Genomic DNA, 14093 nt, shown 5'->3' with positions numbered 1-14093 from the left:
TACAGGAGGAACCTAATAATATGTCCACTGAACGTATAAAGTTATCAAGGGCTTGGACAGGTACTTGGACAAGAACAGCATAAAGGGTTATAGAATTAATACTGGCAAATGCGATTAGTGTATATTGCCATCACAATTGACACAGACAAGTTTCTGTGCTGTAGAATTGTCTTATTCCATTAAAACTCTTAATACCTTTTTAGCTCAAGGTCATTGTTAAGTATGATAGGATAGTTTGGCAATAAGCCACTATAAAACATAAGTTATTGCTGTTTCTGCATACATTGACATCTTTTCAAATCAGGTCAGATTCTCAGTGTTCAGTAGCAGCTGTAGCTAAGTTGTTTCCACTCAAAGATGTGTAAAGGCGAATCAGCACCAGGAAAGCTAGGACACTTCAGCACAGCAGCGGAGTCTCTGCCTTGGAATCCCGCAATACAGCTACAAATACCACAGCTGCAGCTAAGTCACTTCATTAGAGAATTCAGATATTTAAATAAAATATCAAGGAAGCACCAGGGTGGCATGAGAAGTGAGTCAAATGATTCACAAATGCCTAGCATATAGGAACATTCTCCCTTATCCTGTCTGACTCTGAACCATCATCATTATGTGCCGAGAATAAATGCATCTCTGCAAATCCTCCAAGAAGATGAACTTCCGATAGTTTACCTGTCAGACCCCGATAGTTTACCTAACAGGCCACTGATAATTTACCTGTCAAACCCCAATAATTCACCTGTCAGACCCTCGATAGTTTATCTGCCAGACCCTGATAGTTTACCTGTCAGACCCTCTATAGTTTACCTGTCAGACCCCTGATAGTTTACCTGTCAGACCCCTGATAATTTACCTGTCAAACCCCAATAATTCACCTGTCAGACCCCAATAGTTTACCTGTCAGACCCTCAATAGTTTACCTGTCAGACCCCTGATAGTTTATCTGCCAGACCCTCAATAGTTTACCTGTCAGACCCCTGATAGTTTACCTGTCAGACCCCTGATAATTTACCTGTCAAACCCCAATAATTCACCTGTCAGACCCCAATAGTTTACCTGTCAGACCCTCAATAGTTTACCTGTCAGACCCCTGATAGTTTATCTGCCAGACCCTCAATAGTTTACCTGTCAGACCCCTGATAGTTTACCTGTCAGACCCCTGATAATTTACCTGTCAAACCCCAATAATTCACCTGTCAGACCCCAATAGTTTACCTGTCAGACCCCTGATAGTTTATCTGCCAGACCCTCAATAGTTTATCTGCCAGACCCTCAATAGTTTACCTGTCAGACCCCTGATAGTTTATCTGTCAGACCCTGATAGTTTACCTGTCAGACCCTCAATAGTTTACCTGTCAGACCCCAATAGTTTACCTGTCAGACCCCTGATAGTTTATCTGCCAGACCCTCAATAGTTTATCTGCCAGACCCTCAATAGTTTACCTGTCAGACCCCTGATAGTTTATCTGTCAGACCCCTGATAGTTTACCTGTCAGACCCCTGATAATTTACCTGTCAAACCCCAATAATTCACCTGTCAGACCCCAATAGTTTACCTGTCAGACCCCTGATAGTTTACCTGTCAGACCCTCGATAGTTTACCTGTCAGACCCTCAATAGTTTATCTGTCAGACCCTCAATAGTTTACCTGTCAGACCCCCGATAGTTTATCTGTCAGACCCTCTATAGTTTATCTGTCAGACCCCGATAGTTTACCTGTCAGACCCTCTATAGTTTATCTGTCAGACCCTGATAGTTTACCTGTCAGACTCCTGATAGTTTACCTGTCAGACCCTCAATAGTTTATCTGTCAAACCCCAATAATTCACCTGTCAGACCCCAATAGTTTACCTGTCAGACCCTGATAGTTTATCTGCCAGACCCCTGATAGTTTACCTGTCAGACCCTCGATAGTTTATCTGTCAGACCCTGATAGTTTATCTGTCAGACCCTGATAGTTTACCTGTCAGACCCTCAATAGTTTACCTGTCAGACCCCTGATAGTTTATCTGTCAGACCCTGATAGTTTACCTGTCAGACCCTCAATAGTTTATCTGTCAGACTCCGATAGTTTCCCTGTCAGACCCTGATAGTTTATCTGTCAGACCCCGATAGTTTACCTGTCAGACCCCTGATAGTTTACCAGTCAGACCCTCAATAGTTTACCTGTCAGACCCCTGATAGTTTACCAGTCAGACCCTCAATAGTTTATCTGTCAGACCCTGATAGTTTATCTGTCAGACCCTGATAGTTTATCTGTCAGACCCCGATAGTTTACCTGTCAGACCCTCAATAGTTTATCTGTCAGACCCTGATAGTTTATCTGTCAGACCCCTGATAGTTTACCAGTCAGACCCTCAATAGTTTATCTGTCAGACCCTGATAGTTTACCTGTCAGACCCCGATAGTTTACCTGTCAGACCCCTGATAGTTTACCAGTCAGACCCTCAATAGTTTATCTGTCAGACCCTGATAGTTTATCTGTCAGACCCCGATTGTTTACCTGTCAGACCCTCAATAGTTTATCTGTCAGACCCTCAATAGTTTATCTGTCAAGGTTGTAGTAGTAGGATCACTTTGGTCAAGTAAGATATTCTCCTTTTCAAAGCATGCGTAAAAGGTTCACACTTTTGTGGGAAGATGTGAAATTGCCAACAGTGGCAAGAACAATAAAAAAATACCTAATTGGCAAGAGATGATCCAACTCTGAGATCAAAGAGATCTAGGTATCTATATGGATTATTTACAAAATGTACCACGCAGACATAGCAAGTAATTGGAAAATTTAATAGAATGTTTTTTTTATTTCTGGAGGAAATGAATACAAAAATAAAAAGACGATCCTTTAGTTATAAAAGGCATTGGTGAGATTCCATATGAAGTACTGTGTCCAGTATTGACCTCCTTACTTATAGAAGGATAGATATACCACTCAGTGGCCACTTTATTCGGCACTTCCTGTATCTAATAAAGTGGCTACTGTGTGCATGCTTATGGTCTTCTGCTGCTGTAGCACATCAACTTAAAGGTTTGACGTGTTGTGCATTCAGAGATGCTCTTCTGCACACCACTGTTGTAATGTGTGGTTATTTGAGGTACTGTTGTCTTCTGTCAGCTTGAACCACTCTGGCCGTTCTCCTTTGACCTCTCTCACTAAGGTGTTTTTGGCCACACTATTCTGTAAACTCTGGAGACTGTTGTGTATGAAAACCCCAGGAGATCAGCAGTTTCTGAGACACTCAAAACACCTTATCTAGCGCTAGCTAACGTGGTCAAAGTCACTTAGATCACATTTCTTCCCCATTCTGATGTTTGACCTGAACATCAACTGACCCTCTTGCCCATGTCTGATGCTGTTATGCATTGAGTGGCTGCCACATGATTGGCTGATTAGATATTTGCATTAACAAGCAAATGTACAATATACGTGTAGCCAATAAAGAGGCCATTAAGGATCTGTTGGACAGAGGAGGAAATTGCTGGACTAGTAGCTTGGACAGGTGAGATGCCCTTTGGTGAAAGCTTTCTGTGCACAATTTGGATGCGATGGTAGAAAATACACTTCAAGCTACTTCATTACTATAAAGCGCTTCAGGCATCGAATCATGCTGCAGTAATACAATGTTTTCCTTGGAAAGCAACATCGCTTCCAAAGTTATCCTTAGGACTGCTGCACTGTGTGTTATACAAATGTGTATCTGTCCACACCGATTTGCTTTATAACAAATAAACACACGTAGAATGAAGTCACTCCTTCGGCTTCTACTACACCTGTCTGTTGCCCCTCCTCCTTCCCGTTCTCACAAGCTGCACTCTCCTCCCCTGTCAGCCCTTCCCCTCCCACCTACTGCCCCCCTCCCACTTGGCTATCAACTTCCACCTTGTACTCCTTCCTTTCCCCTCCCCACCCCACATCTGGCTTTTCCTTCCTTCCTCTCCAGTCCTGATGAAGGGTCCCAGCCCAATACACTAACGATTTATCCCCCTCCACAGATACCACCTGACCTGCTGAGTTTCTCCAGCATTTTGTGTGTATAATTCCTTCAATGCTGAGGTTGAACCACAGCGGTTTGATAGCGTGGTAACTGCATTACAGGACTGATAGATCCAAAAACAAAAAAGAAAGTGACACATTTTCCTTAGAATTACAATTTGGATAATTGAATAAAGTTGGAAAAAGTGACTACCATAGTAACGAAAAGAGTGACTGTGAAATTAGGAACAATGAAGGATCTGGTGGAGGAACTCAATGGGTTAAGCACCATTTCTATTAGTAAAGGATTTGTCCATGTTTCGGTCAAAACCCAACATCCATGACTATGATATTATTGGACTATCATAATTCACTAGTACTCTTTAAGGATGAAATGTGTTGTCCTTACCCAGACTGACCTGACCATGCCTCCAGACCCAAAGTAATGTCACTGATTTTCAGTTGATTGGGCCAGCAAATTATATTATATTCAACCACCTGTTATATTCAACCCCCGCCCTGAAGCCTGAAGTGAAGGAACACTGTGGAAGCTGAAAAAGTGCGTGTATGGTCTAGCAGATGCATCGCTCAACTGGTATAAAGAAGTCAAGGAAATAATGTTGAAAACAGGTGGAAAGATGTCACAAGTGGACCCAGCTGTTTTTACTGGCAAGATTCAGAATGTCATGTGATTGGAGCATTTGCCTGTCACAGTAAGATGACTTCATACGGGGAGGCTCACAAAACTTTGCCACAACAGTCAATCCTCAGCTAAAGTCAGCCTTTCAGGTTGGACGCAAGGAACATGACAGATTCTGCTATGTAGGGAGAGACATCCTCGCTGTTGACGGAACAGTACAACGGCACCAAGAAAATGACAGCGTAACTACAAGGGTTTGCTCCTCCTTCTTATCCCCCCATAACACAATTCCATATCCGTTCTCCATTCACCACTCGCGCACATGCCCATAACAGGGGAAGTGTGCACGCTAACTAAATGCTTACATAGCCCAAATGAACAGAACTCAACAACGTCCACATCTTTTAAAAAATCATCCAGGCTGCCATCCCTATCCTGTTTTCTATCCGTTAGTGGACGAGGAACTGATTTGAAAGGTGCACTGAGACTTAATGGGTCACTTAACCTTTTGCTTATTCCAAAAGAGCATCAAGCTTTGTATAATGGGAGCTCCAAGTCAGTAATTTACACACACAATAAACCTTGTTTTAAGTCTGCTTGTTCAAAAACCACTTAGTTTAGGAGGAAATTAGTTCTGCTGTAGAAAATAATGGCAGCCCAGTTGTGGCCTGAATTCTATTTTGTAAGGCAGGGGTTCCCAAACTGTGATCATGAACCCCTTGGTTAATGGTATGGGTACAGGCATTAAAAAACTCCTGGTCTAAAGCCATAGATTAGGCCATTTGGCTCATTAGGTCTGCCCGCCATTCAATCATGACAGAATTTAGTTTTAACCTCATTCTCCTACATTCTACCCTTAACCTTTAACCCCCTGACCAATTGATAACGTATCAAACTACCCCTTAAATACATCCAGTTTCTTGGTCTCCACAGCCATCTGTGGCAATTCCATAAATTCATTGTCTTCTGAATAAATTCCTCAAATGGGAAGTCTGTTTATTCTGTGTCTGTGTCCTCAGATCCTAGACTCCCCACCAAACTCCTAACTTCTTACTAAGATCCCATTTACTCTCCACAGTAACCTTCAAATGGTCACCCATCAGATCAAGTGGTAGGTATTGATTCTTTTTTTTTAATAATTAAAGATATTAGCCAGCTCCAGCAATACAAATGCAACTCTAATCAAGTTGTATTTGTAGAGAATCGACTTGGGATAAAAGGCTAAGGCTTTAGCTAACTTGCATACTGTCTTTGTTTCAAAATTATTTCCTTATGCATAATTCAACCCTTCTCACTAAACTCCCTCCCGGCACTTATCCCTGCAAGTGGTCAAATTGCTACACCTGCCCATTCATCTCCATTCAGGGCTGCAAAATGTCCCTCCAGGTGAGGCAACACTTCACCTGCGAATCTGCTGGGATCATCTATTGCGTCCAGTGCTCCTTAAGTGGGCAACCTCTACACTGGTGAGACCCGTCGTAAATTAGGGAACTGCTTCGTCCAGCACCTCTGCTCTTTCCGCCAAAAGTGGAATTTCCTGGTGGCCAAACATTTAAATTCCGATTCACATGTCGACGTGTCGGTTCATGGGCTCCTCTTGTGCCCTCAGGGAGGAGGAGCAACACCTTATATTCCATCTGGGTAGCCTCCAACCCCATGGTATGCAGATCAATTTTTCCTTCTGGTGGACAAATTCCCCACCCTCTTCTTTTATTTCCCACTCTGGCTTCCTAGCTCATCACACCTGCCTATCACTTCCCTTTCAAGAAACTAGGTACTAGTAGAGTTCTAGAAAATTACAAGGTTGCCAGGAAGGATCTCAAGAATGAAATTAGGAGAACAAGTAGGGGATGAAAAGGTCTTGGTGAGCAGGATTAAAGAAAACCCCAAGGCATTCTACAGGTACAGTATATGAAGAGCAAGAGGATGAGTCGTGTGAGAATAGGACCAATCAGATGCAATAGTGGAAATATGTGCATGGAGTCGGAGGAGGTAGTGGAGGTACTTAAGGAATACTTTGCTTCAGTATTCACCAAGCAAAAGGACCTTGACAATTGTGGGGATGACTTTTCTTTCTTTTTACAATATTTTTATTCAGAAGAAAAAACAAGATTTACAGAGTGCAACACATAGATACATCTCAACATAAAATTGTGTACATTCATATATTGTAATGAAATTGATCAAAATGTTATAGCATATCACATAAAGGTATACCACTCTGTAATCAAAAATTTAAAGATAGGTTGTAGCGGTGTGCTACAAGCAGCGCTAAAATTACGACACGGAGTCGGTAGCTGCAGTCGAAGGAAAAAACTTTATTCGAAAACTTCAGCCTCACTTTTAAGCCTCTGTCAACCGGCCCCCCATGGCGAAGAGGCTCCAAAGCTCTGTGCTCGCAAACCCCCGTAGGCTATCTAATTGTGAGTCGGTTCGGATACGCTAGGAAATGAGGCGCTACATAACCCCCCCGCAGAACCGGTGATACACCCCCCAATGTCCACAGCCTGGGCCAGAACCTGCTTGGGAGGTCGGCCTCTGCGCCGAGGCGCCGGAAACTCGGCCGGTTGCGCCAGGTCCACATGGGCCGGCTTGAGGCGGTCCACCGTGAAAACCTCCTCCTTCCCCCCAACGTCCAGCACGAACGTGGACCCGTTGTTCCGGAGCACCGTAAACGGCCCCTCGTATGGCCGCTGCAGCGGTGGCCGATGCCCGCCCCTTCGTACAAACACAAACTTACAGTTCCGTAGGTCTTTGGGTACGCAGGTCGGGTGCCGCCCATGCTGTGAAGTGGGTATGGGGGCCAGGTTACCGAGCTTCTCGCGAAGTCTGCCCAGGACTGCAGCGGGTTCTTCCTCTTGCCCCCTCGGGGCTGGTAGGAACTCCCCGGGGACGGCCAGGGGCGCGCCATATACCAACTCGGCCGACGAGGCGTGCAGGTCGTCCTTGGGCGCTGTGCGGATGCCGAGAAGGACCCAGGGAAGCTCGTCCGCCCAGTTGGCTCCTCGCAGGCGGGCCATGAGGGCCGACTTCAGGTGACGGTGGAAACGCTCCACTAGCCCGTTCGACTGTGGGTGGTAGGCAGTGGTGTGGTGCAGCTGAGTCCCCAAAAGGCTGGCCATAGCTGACCACAGGCTGGAGGTGAACTGGGCGCCTCTGTCGGAGGTAATGTGGGCTGGTACACCAAAGCGGGATATCCAGGTGGCGAGCAGGGCTCGGGCGCAAGATTCGGAGGTGGTGTCGGTGAGCGGGACCGCCTCTGGCCATCTTGTGAACCGGTCCACGATAGTCAGGAGGTAACGCGCTCCGCGCGACACTGGCAGGGGGCCCACGATATCCACATGAATGTGGTCGAAACGCCGGTGGGCGGGATGGAACTGCTGCGGTGGGGCTTTGGTGTGCCGCTGAACCTTGGCCGTCTGGCAGTGCATGCACGTTCTGGCCCATTCACTGACCTGTTTGCGGAGACCGTGCCAAACGAACCTGCTGGAAACCAGCCGGACAGTTGTCCGGATGGAGGGATGCGCCAAGTTATGAATGGAGTCGAAAACACGTCGCCGCCAGGCTGCGGGGACGACCGGACGGGGCTGGCCGGTGGCGACGTCACAGAGTAGGGTCCTCTCACCTGGGCCCACGGGGAAGTTCTGGAGCTGCAAACCAGAGACTGCAGTCCTGTAACTCGGAATCTCCTCATCTACCTGCTGTGCCTCTGCCAGTGCCTCAAAGTCTACCCCTTGGGAAAGGGCATGAACGGTAGGGCGAGAGAGCGCATCCGCCACGACATTGTCCTTACCCGAGACGTGCCGGACATCCGTTGTGTATTCAGAGATGTAGGACAGGTGGCGTTGCTGGCGGGATGACCAGGGGTCGGATGCTTTCGTAAACGCAAAGGTAAGCGGTTTGTGGTCCGTGAACGCGGTGAAGGGCCGACCTTCTAGGAAGTACCTGAAATGCCGGATTGCCAGGTAGAGCGCCAACAGTTCCCGGTCAAAAGCACTGTACTTGAGCTCGGGTGGCCGCAGGTGTTTGCTGAAAAACGCCAGGGGTTGCCAGCGACCTGCGATGAGCTGCTCCAGCACCCCACCGACTGCCGTGTTTGATGCGTCCACTGTGAGGGCGGTAGGGGTGTCCATTCTGGGATGTACTAGCATTGCGGCGTCAGCCAAAGCTTCCTTCGTTTGAACGAAAGCGGCGGCGGACTCCTCGTCCCAGGTAATGTTCTTGCTCGGACCCGACATCAGGGCGAACAGGGGGCGCATGATCCGGGCAGCTGAAGGGAGGAAGCGGCGGTAGAAATTGACCATACCTACGAATTCCTGAAGGCCTTTGATCGTGGTGGGTCGGGGGAAGTGGCGGACCGCATCTACCTTAGCGGGCAGAGGGGTTGCCCCGTCTTTAGTAATCCTGTGGCCCAGGAAGTCAATGGTATCAAGTCCGAACTGGCATTTGGCAGGGTTGATTGTAAGACCGTACTCACTCAGTCGGGCGCAGAGTTGACGGAGGTGGGACAGATGCTCCTGACGACTGCCGCTGGCTATGAGGATGTCATCCAAATAGATGAACGCGAAGTCCAGGTCCCGTCCCACCGCGTCCATTAACCGCTGGAACGTCTGTGCGGCATTCTTCAGGCCGAACGGCATGCGGAGGAACTCGAAGAGGCTAAACGGGGTGATGAGAGCCGTTTTGGGGACGTCGTCAGGATGCATCGGGATTTGATGGTACCCTCGGACAAGGTCGACCTTGGAGAAGATCCGGGCGCCGTGCAGGTTTGCCGCAAAGTCCTGAATGTGCGGCACAGGGTAGCGGTCCGGTGTGGTAGCCTCGTTCAGCCTGCGGTAGTCGCCGCACGGTCTCCAGCCCCCCGTCGCTTTGGGCACCATGTGCAGGGGGGAAGCCCAGGGGCTGTCGGACCGCCGGATGATCCCCAATTCCTCCATTCTCTGGAACTCCTCCTTCGCCAGTCGGAGCTTGTCCGGGGGAAGCCGCCGAGCACGGGCATGGAGGGGTGGTCCCTGTGTCGGGATGTGGTGCTGTACGCCGTGCCTGGGCATGGCTGCTGTGAACTGCGGTGCCAGAACCGATGGGAACTCCGCCAGGACCCTGGTGAAATCGTTGTCGGACAGCGTGATGGAGCCGAGGTGAGGGGCTGGCAACTGGGCCGCGCCCAGGGAGAACGTCTGAAAGGTCTCGGCGTGTACCAGTCTCTTCCTGGGCAGGTCAACCAGCAGGCTGTGAGCTCGCAAAAAATCCGCACCCAGAAGCGGTTGGGCTACGGCGGCCAGTGTGAAGTCCCACGTGAACTGGCTGGGGCCGAACAGTAGCTGCACCTGACGGGTGCCATAGGTCCTTACTGTGCTGCCATTCACGGCCCTCAGGGGGGGACCCGGTGCCCTGCTGCGGGTGTCGTAACTCGTCGGAGGTAAAACGCTGATCTCAGCCCCAGTATCGACCAAAAACCGGCGTCCCGACCTTCTATCCCACACATACAGGAGGCTATCCCGATGGCCAGCCGCCGTAGCCATCAGCGGCGGCTGGCCCTGGCGTTTCCCGGGAACTTGCAGGGCGGGCGGCAACGGCGGGCTTCTGCGCCCCACCGCTGGTGGTAGAAGCACCAGTGGTCATTGGGCCGGGGGTTAGTGGGCTCTGCGGCCGGGCCTGGACTGGTTTGCTGCCGGGAGCGTGGCTGGGAGATCTGTGCGATGGACGCCCCGCTCACCTTTTTGGCGTTCCACAGCAAGTCCGCCCGGGCTGCCACCTTCCGGGGGTCACTGAAATCCGCGTCGGACAGCAGCAGGCGTATGTCCTCGGGCAGCTGCTCCAGGAATGCCTGCTCAAACATGAGGCCTGTGTGTCCCTCGGCCAGAGACAACATCTCATTCATTAAAGCCGATGGAGGTCTGTCGCCCAAGCCATCCAGGTGCAGTAAACGGGCAGCCCGCTCGCGCCGTGAGAGTCCGAAAGTCCTGAGGAGCAGGGCTTTGAATTCCGTGTACTTGCCGTCTGCCGGGGGCGACTGTACGAACTCCGCGACCTGGGCAGCTGTGTCCTGGTCGAGGGAGCCCACCACGTAGTAGTAGCGGGTGTCTTCTGAGGTGATCCGGCGAACGTGGAATTGGGCTTCGGCTTGCTGGAACCATAGGTCCGGGCGCTGTGTCCAGAAACCCGGCAGTTTCAACGAAACCGCATGAACAGAGGCGGCGTCGGTCATTTCTGGTCCAAAAATCGTTTGGACCGTCGGGGTCACCAATTGTAGCGGTGTGCTACAAGCAGCGCTAAAATTACGACACGGAGTCGGTAGCTGCAGTCGAAGGAAAAAACTTTATTCGAAAACTTCAGCCTCACTTTTAAGCCTCTGTCAACCGGCCCCCCATGGCGAAGAGGCTCCAAAGCTCTGTGCTCGCAAACCCCCGTAGGCTATCTAATTGTGAGTCGGTTCGGATACGCTAGGAAATGAGGCGCTACAAGGTCATACATCATAAAAGAAATTTTTTATATTAAAAATGTCAACCCCCTACCAACTACCAAAGAAAAAAGCTGATAGATTATAATGGATAATTAGAAAAAAATATATTCGCTTAAGAAGAGAAGATAAAAATATACATAAAAGTCTGTGCACTGTTAAACTTTATAAATTGGAAAAGTAATTTAGGAAAGGTCCCCAGATGTCATAAAAAGATTGTTTCGAATTTAAGACTGAGCAGCGGATCTTTTCTAAATTTAAATAAGACATAATATCACGTAGCCATTGAAGATGTGTAGGAGGGGTAGACTACTTCCATTTAGGCAAGATTGCTCTCCTCGCTAAAAGAGAGGTAAAAACTAAAACCTGTAGGTTAGGAGTATTTAAAGTTATATTTTCATTTGCAATAAATTCCCATTAACAATAAGTATACCGTACTGGATACAGTTGATGGGGATGACCTACCAGGAATGAGTTGTAGTGGTCCTGCCTCAACTAGAAAGGGGAGGAGGGAAGAGAAGAGAGCGATAGTTTTAGGGGATTCTATAGTCAGGGGGGCAGATAGGAGATTTTGTGGGGCAGATCGGGAGTCTCGGATGGTATGTTGCCTCCCTGGTGCCAGGGTCCGGGACATCTCAGATCGGGTGTAGGCTATTCTTGAGAACGAGGGCATGAACCCAGATGTAGTGGTCCATGTAGGGACCAACGATGTAGGTAAGGTGAGTAAGGGGGTCCTGCTTAGAGAGTTCAGGGAGTTGGGAGTGAAGCTGAAAGGCAGGACCTCCAGGGTGACAATCTCGGGATTGCTACCTGTGCCACGTGCGAGTGAGGCGAAGAATAGAATGATTATGCACATTAATACGAGGCTGAGAGCATGGTGCAGAAAGGAAGGGTTCAGGTTTCTGGATAATTGGTCTTTGTTCCAGGGACATTGGGATCTGTTTCGAAGGGACGGTCTACATCTGAACCGGAGGGGTACTAACATTCTTGCAGGAATGTTTGCCAGTGCTGCTCGGGGGGGGGGGGGGGGGGGTTTAAACTAGATGTGCAGGAGCAGGGATCCAGATCCAGAGGGTTGGTCAGAAGGAGCATGGGGTTAAATGTGTAGAAGGTTTGGGTGATCTTGAGAAGGTCATCAAAATTCAAGGTGCAATTTGCCCGATGGAAGTTCAAGGAGCTGGGTTAGGTACAGTAGACAGTGTTTTAAGCAAAGAGAGGAGGAATGGGCTAAGAATTCTATACTTGAATGTGCATAGTGTCAGAAATAAGACAGATGAGCTTGAAGCTCAGATGAAAATGGGGAACTACGATATTGTTGGGATAATGGAGACATGGCTGCAAGGGGATCAGGCCTGGGAATTGAGTGTACCAGGGTATACATGCTATCGTAGAGACAAAAATATGGGAAGAGGGGGTGGGGTGGCCCTGTTGGTGAGGAATGAGATTCAGTCCTTAGCAAAAAGTGACTTGGGAACAGGGGAAGTAGAGTCTGTGTGCATTGAGCTGAGGAACAGTAAAGGTAAAAAGACCCTAATGGGTGTTGTGTACAGGCCCCCAAACAGTAGCGTGGATATTGGGTACAAGTTGATTAGGGAGTTAACATTGGCATGTGCTAAAGGTAATGCAGTCGTTATGGGAGATTTTAACATGCAGGTGAACTGGGAGAATCAGGTAGGTGCTGGACCCCAGGATAGGGAGTTTGTGGAGTGTCTAAGGGATGTATTTTTGGAACAGCTTGTGCTTGAGCCAACCAGGAACGAGGCTATTTTGAACTTGGTGATGTGTAATGAACAGGAATTGATAAGTGATCTTGAAGTAAAGGAGCCATTAGGAAGTAGTGATCATAACATGATAAGTTTTTATCTACAATTTGAGAGGGATAAGGGCAGATCAGAGGTGTCAGTGTTGCAATTAAATAAAGGAGACTACGGAGCTGGCCAAAGTTAAATGGGCGGATGCCCTGGCAGGAAAGACAGTGGATCAGCAGTGGCAGATATTCTTGGGGATAATACAAAAGATGCAAAAGCAGTTCATTCCAATGAGAAGGAAGGATTCAAAGAGGGGGAAGGGGCCACAGTGGTTGACAAAGGAAGTCAGAGATTGTATAGCATTAAAGAAAAAGAAGTATGACAGGGCTAAGATGAGTGGGAATACAGATGATTGGGAAAGTTTTAAGGAACAGCAGATCTTAACTAAAAAAGCAATACGGAGAGAAAAAATCAGGTATGAGCTCAGTCTAGCCAGGAATATAAAAGGGGATAGCAAAAGCTTTTTTAGCTATGTGAAGAGAAAGAAGATAGTTAAGAACAATGTTGGCCCCTTGAAGAATGAATTGGGAGAAATTGTTATGGGAAACAGGGAAATGACAACAGAATTTAATGCATACTTTAGATCTGTCTTCACCAGGGAGGACACAAGCAATCTCCCAGATGTATGGATGGGCCAGGGTCATAAGATATCAGAGGAATTGAGACAGATTGACATTAGGAAAGAAACTGTGATGAGTAGACTGGTAGGACTGAAGGCTAATAAATCCCCGGGTCCAGATGGTCTGCATCCGAGGGTTCTAAAAGAGGTGGCTCAGGAAATTGAGGATGCATTGGTAATCATTTTCCAATGTCCCTTAGATTCAGGATCAGTTCCTGAAGATTGGAGAGTGGCTAATGTTATCCCACTTTTCAAGAAGGGAGGGAAGGAGAAAACGGAGAACTAATGTCAGTCTAATAGCCTAATGTCAGTCGTGGGGAAGATGCTTGAGTCCATTATTAAGGATGAAATAGTGTCACATCTTGATGGCAGTAATAGGATTAGGCCGAGCCAGCATGGATTTACCAAGGGCAAATCATGCTTGACTAATCTGTTGGATTTTTTTGAGGGTGTAACAAGGATGTTAGACGAGGGTAAGCCAGTAGATGTTGTGTACCTAGATTTTCAGAAGGCATTCGATAAGGTGCCACATAGGAGATTGGTGAGTAAAATCAGAGCTCATGGCATTGGGGGCAGGGTTTCAACATGGATAG

General features: G+C 48.0%; 1 protein-coding gene across 2 annotated transcripts in view; it reads right to left on the bottom strand.

Moving 5' to 3' along the window:
• The window catches only part of zgc:110329 (uncharacterized protein LOC550500 homolog), a 263067-nt gene that overhangs the window by 67468 nt on the left and 181506 nt on the right, over window positions 1–14093 (bottom strand). The window lies entirely within an intron of this gene.

Source organism: Hypanus sabinus, chromosome 1 (genome assembly GCF_030144855.1).
Source record: "Hypanus sabinus isolate sHypSab1 chromosome 1, sHypSab1.hap1, whole genome shotgun sequence".
NCBI lineage: Eukaryota > Metazoa > Chordata > Chondrichthyes > Myliobatiformes > Dasyatidae > Hypanus > Hypanus sabinus.
This window is presented reverse-complemented; position numbering and strand designations above follow the sequence as displayed.